Consider the following 6,000-nt stretch of genomic DNA (forward strand, 5'->3'; position numbering starts at 1 on the left):
AGCATCCATAAATGGAATGACCCATCTCTCCTTAGTAAAGACACTCCTTTAGCTCCCAAGGACATATTTGTCTTGTGTGAATCCCATGGCATATACAACATTCTGGCTCATCACCAAACCCTTTTTGGTTGGTATTTTCATGAACCAATTGTTGGTGTAACAGGTTTGAAGGATTGTCCTTTGTTGTTCCACGACCTCAGTCAGGGCATTCAGTGTCTCGACTATTTTGTTGTACGACATCTACCTAAAAAGAATTTTTAGTATTTCTAAGTTTCATAACATCCTATGTTATAATAGAAACATAGATAATAATATTTTAAGATAAAACAATTTACAATGCAATGTTAGATGCAGGTCGGGACTCAAATAAAAAATTTTGAACCAGGACTCTGATACCAATTCTATAATGCTCCAAAATCTTAACCCAAAAATTTAACAAAAGTTTAACATTTTTCTTTTTAACTTTAAACAATAGAAAACAATAATTTTTATGTAGGGGTTAAACGACTTTGGATTGGGTTACAAGTGTGAATAAACAAAGTAAGATAAAAAAACTCATTTATAAAACATTCACGAACCATGTATAGAAAACCAAAATTATTTAGATTTTTTATAAGTCATTCACAAAATGCGGTGAAATAGATGAAAAGGACAAAGTTTTAATTAAACAAGCACTTAGGATCAAAACAAAATAAAATCTTGTCTAACGTTGAACCCTCAGAAGTTCTGGTTCTTGATGTCACCCCTGTATCTCGCCATCCACTGTACAACACATCAGTCACCTGAAATCCCTTTAAAGGGTTAGACTCATAAAAGACAGGTAGGTATGTGTCAATTTTAGGTAACTATATAATATTAAAACATACATTTCAATATAAGATGTCACAGTTCATCAAGACAGATATTTATGAAACAATTCAACAAAAAAGCAATATAACATGCTTCAAAAATAATACTTATGAAGTATCATGCAACTTTATTTAGAGTATAACCATGCATTATCAGGGCATGTTTTCATTTTAAGTCTGTGTAAATAAGAAAATCTTTGTTTATCTTGATTATAGTCTCCTTGAGTACTCGAGGGCACATGGCGCAACAAAAAAGAACACTTAAGGCATATATTATACTAAGTATTTTAATTTCTCGAATGTCTAACTGCCCAGGGTCCAAAGCATGCGGTCTGTGACTGTGAGAAACTCCCATGATGATAAATGTTTAGTAGGATGCATCAATGACTAACTGCAGTAGTTGAAAATCTATCACCTAGGACACATGGATAGCCCTGACCTCTAAACATCCAAGTGACTCGAGACCATTGGAATGCCTTGCTCCCATAAAACATAAAATTGTCACTCGAGGCTTGTACCACCTACTTCTCCAGGTAGACTATAAATTTGAATGGGTTTAGAGTTCTTATTATGTTATTTTATCATTTCATATGCCTCATATCATTAGACAAATTCAGGATTTGACAATCCTAGTACCCTTTAAGGAAAATCCTGATTTATTCATATGTAAACAACTCATTTAGTATTGCTTAAGCGCCTTTAGCCTCAATGAGCACTCTGTCTGCGAAGGCGGATATAACGTATTAAGTATCTTTGTATACATGTATCATTCAAAGTATGGTGCTCCTTTCGCCCCTCATGAGTTTATATCAACCCCAAACTCATGCACAAGCGATCACACGTATGTGCATGCTTTTTATGCCTTATAGTACAACACAGATCAATGCTATACATGTTGATGTGCTCAAATGGCATCATAAGGGTTCCTTGAACCACATGTTATGATACAAGCCATCAATCATGCAAATCATGTGTCATTTCATGTGGCATAACAAAAAAACATATAAGAACATGTTTCATATATCCAGATAGATTCTATGAACCTGAGCTCAATCATGAGCTATGGGCAGTTATCACATCCACCAGGAAGCATTTTAACATTATATATATTGCATGTTTGACATGGCCAATAGGGTTCCATGAACCTTTGCTCTATTACGAGTATAAAAAACATTATCGCATGCACACATACATCATTTTTTAAACATGCATACAATTATCTCATTTCATGCATGCACATCTAAAATATCCAACACATGTGAATGTAATTATCATACTTTATTTGTAAAATATCCAATGCATGCGAACGTGAAATTATTTAATACATGTGAACATAAATAACATATTTTATTTATAAAATATTTCATGCAGGCGAACATGAAATTGTTTAATGCAAGTGAATATAAATAACATATTTTATTTATAAAATATTTTATGCATGCAAAGATGAAATTATTCAATGCATGCAAACATAAATAACATATTTTATTCATAAAATATTTTATACATGCGAATGTAAAATCATTGAATGCATACAAATGTAAATAATATATTTTATTCATAAAATATTTCATGCATGCATAAATCAAATCATTTAATATTATTGAATATATATATATATATGTATACACTCGTATAATATATACATATTTTTACATACTTTTGATGTAAATATATATACATATTTTTTAATATTATATAATTATCGGTAATGGTGTAAAAACTCCCTACCTCATAGTCAGTGTGGTATTGCGTTGATGCTTGGTTCCGACGATGAAAGTGGCAAACGATGCCACAATGGGAGGTAGCGGCGGGTTGCACCACCAGGGTACGACGGTCTGCGAAAGAAGAACCTAAGGATGGCGACACTCTGCTTGGACCGAGTCATGATCTGATAGAAAACAAGCGAAGGAGGAGGCAACACCTTCGTCGAACTAGTGGTGCTTGGCAAGGCCCGAGCATCGTTTGGTGAGGAGATGACCCGACTTGGCCGAGCTCCCGACTGATACACAAGAACCGGGCGGCGCTCAACTTTGTTCGGGTGCAACTCAGGCAAAACGGTAGCGCCAGGGTGCGCTGGGTGTGCCAAAAAAAAAACATAAGAGGAGGAGAAGAGGGTGGGGTGGCACATGGTTGTTGGTAGGCCCTGCATCCTGCAGGGAGCCGAGGAGGGTGCATCGAGTGCCCCGAGATGGTGGCACTTACCAGGTGGCATCGGTTGATGCTGCCACCGGCGGTGCTTCTGCCCACCAAAAATGAGAGGCGATGGGGGGGGGGGGGTGTCGACCCCCTCCTCACGTCAATTGTGAGAGAGGAGAGAGTGGAGGCGGCGACGACATTTGTTGCCTCCCTGCAAAAAAATCAAAGGGAGAGAGAGAGAGAGAGAGAGAGAGAGAGAGAGAGAGAGAGAGAACAGGATGAGGAAGGGGTCTGCGCACAAGAGAGAAACAAGAGGGAGCGTATGTGTGTGAGATGAGAGAGTCGAGAGGGGTTTAAATAGGCAATGGAAGGGGGGGGGGGCAATCGTCTGATAATATGGAAATAGTGAGGGGTTGTAGGGAGTAGGTGGCATAGAGAGGTGGCGTGAAGTAGGGTGGTAGGGAGAGAGTAGGGTGGCAATCAAAGGGAGTGAGGGGATATTTGGGTTGGATCCACTTGGATCTATTTGTATCCAACCTATGTGGGTTGAGGGATTGTAGGTTGGATCCAACCCCAACTTATTTGGGCTATGGGGTGATTTGGGTTAAGTCATTTTGAATCCAACCCATGTAGCAGGTTTTGGGTTCGAGCCTAACCTAAATCCATGTGGGTTGGTCCCTTTTTGGTTTGATCCAAATGGGTTCATTATTTGGATTCCCTTAGATCCAAATCATATATATATATATGTGTGTGTGTGTGTGTGTGTGTGTGTGTGTGTGTGTGTGTGTGTGTATAGTTGTTGATTTAATTTGAATTAGGTTTGTTAAATAGATCCAATTCCAATCTATGTGGGTTTACCACTTTGGATCTCTCTTTTAAGACCAAATTTGATTTGGATTGGACCCTCCTAATGGATTCAAATCTCTAATCCTATGGATTGATCAATATGGATCCCCTCCTAGATCCAAATTCAAATTTATGTAGGTTAATCAATTTGGATCTCCCTCAAGATTCAAACTGAATAGTTTTAAAATCCAATGGATCCTGTGGGTTTTGTTTAAATATTTCTGAACTTAAGTCTACACGGGTTGGTCGTTTTAGATCCTCCATCGAGATCCAAACCCAAATACATTTTTTTAAAACTTCGTAAATTCTAAATTCCAATTTTGAAGGTAAATCCCACAATAATTTATTAAAATATTTGCTAAAATTCTCGGATATTATATTGTACCCCTCTTAAAAGAATTTCATCCTCGAACTTTCACTCAAGGACTTCTGAAATAACTTGAGGTATTTCTCTCTCATATTGGATTCAAGTTCCCAAGTATATTCTTCAATAGCATGATGTTGTCAATGTATTTTGACAAAAAGAATGATTTTCGTTCTCAACACCTATATTTCTTAAGTCCACGATTTCCATCGGCCTTTCTTCCATAGTCATGTCTTCTTGAATGTCCATGTCTTCATACTGAATGATGTGCGATGAATCGTGAATGTATTTTTATAGCATAGAGCCATAAAACACATTGTGTATCTGAACGTACTGAGAAGGTAACGTTATACGATAAGTTGTTTCTCCAATCCGCTGTAATATTTTGAATGGTCCTATGTATTAAGGACCTAGTATTCCTTTCTTACGAAATTGAAACACACTCTTGGTTAGAGATACCTTGACAAAAATCATTTTTTCAACAAAGAAAGTAAGTTTCTTGTGTTATTGATCCGCATAGCTCTTCAGTCAACTTTGAGTTGTACGCAACATTTCTGGGATCAATTGTACCTGTTGAGTATAGTGTTGCAGTACTATAGGCGACTCTATCGATCATTGACCTACCACATCTCAATAAATTGGTGATAGACAAGGTCTTATGTACAAAGCCTCATATAGAGTCATTCTGATACTGTCATAATAATTGTTATTGTAGGCAAGTTCGACGAGAATCACATGTATATCCTAATCACCGTTTGGAGAGGAGGTGTGTACCCATGAATAGAATAGGGACAAATAAAGGAAGTGGAGGAAGTGAGGGTATAGGGTGGCGTGAGGGTAGGGTGGTGTGCGACTGAGTGATGGGTTTGAAGGTGAGGGTTATAAGATTGGGTTGGGTCCACATGGATCCAACCCCAACCCATGTGGCTCGATCCCCTCTCAGGTCCGACCCAACCCATCTCTCAAATTGGTTGGCCCACTACCACCAACCCAAAGAGGATCCAAATAGTGGATCTGCTCGAATGGGGTCCAAAAACCCACCCTGGGTGACTGGACTCATTCGGATCCCCGCTACGATCCAAAAACCCCAAAATGAACGTGGGTGGCTCTATTTGGATCTTTTCCAAAATCCAACAAAAATAATGGATTAAGGATCCAAATTATGGATCCATTTGAATCGGGTCTAAACTAACTCCCCTGTGCGTTGACCCGTTTGGACCTCTAACAAGATCCAAACCAATGACTTCAAGATCCACTAGCTCTAAGTGGATCTGGGTCCAATCCATACTCATGTTTAAATTCCTATATCAAATCCGATCATAATCCATTCAGGTTGGCCCAAATTATACAAAGGTCTATATATTGTAGATCCAAGGTTCCACAAACCAATTTGGGTATGCTCAAGTTTGGATCCTCTCCTAGGTGCAAACTTAATTAGATCTAATTTGTATTGGGTTCACCAACTGGATCCAATCCCAATCATATGGGTTGATCAAGTGCATCTCCCTTAAGATCCAAACGGAAACCAAATTCTAATTTTGATTGAATCCACCAATTGGATCCAAATCCCAATCATGTAGGTTTGAACAATTTAGATCTCTTCATGGTCCAAACTGAATAGTTTTAAGATCCAGTGGATCTTGTGTGTTATAAGATGATATTTCAAACTTAAGTTTGTGTGCTTCGATCCTCTTTGTTCTCTCATCAGGATCCAAACCCAAATACTAATTTTAAACTTCATAAATCTAAATAATAATTAATTGTTTAAATAGATGTGAATAGCCATAAATCGCTAAATACTTG

Source organism: Nuphar pumila, chromosome 8 (assembly GCF_984573655.1).
Source record: "Nuphar pumila chromosome 8, dmNupPumi1.hap1.1, whole genome shotgun sequence".
In the NCBI taxonomy this organism is placed as follows: domain Eukaryota; kingdom Viridiplantae; phylum Streptophyta; class Magnoliopsida; order Nymphaeales; family Nymphaeaceae; genus Nuphar; species Nuphar pumila.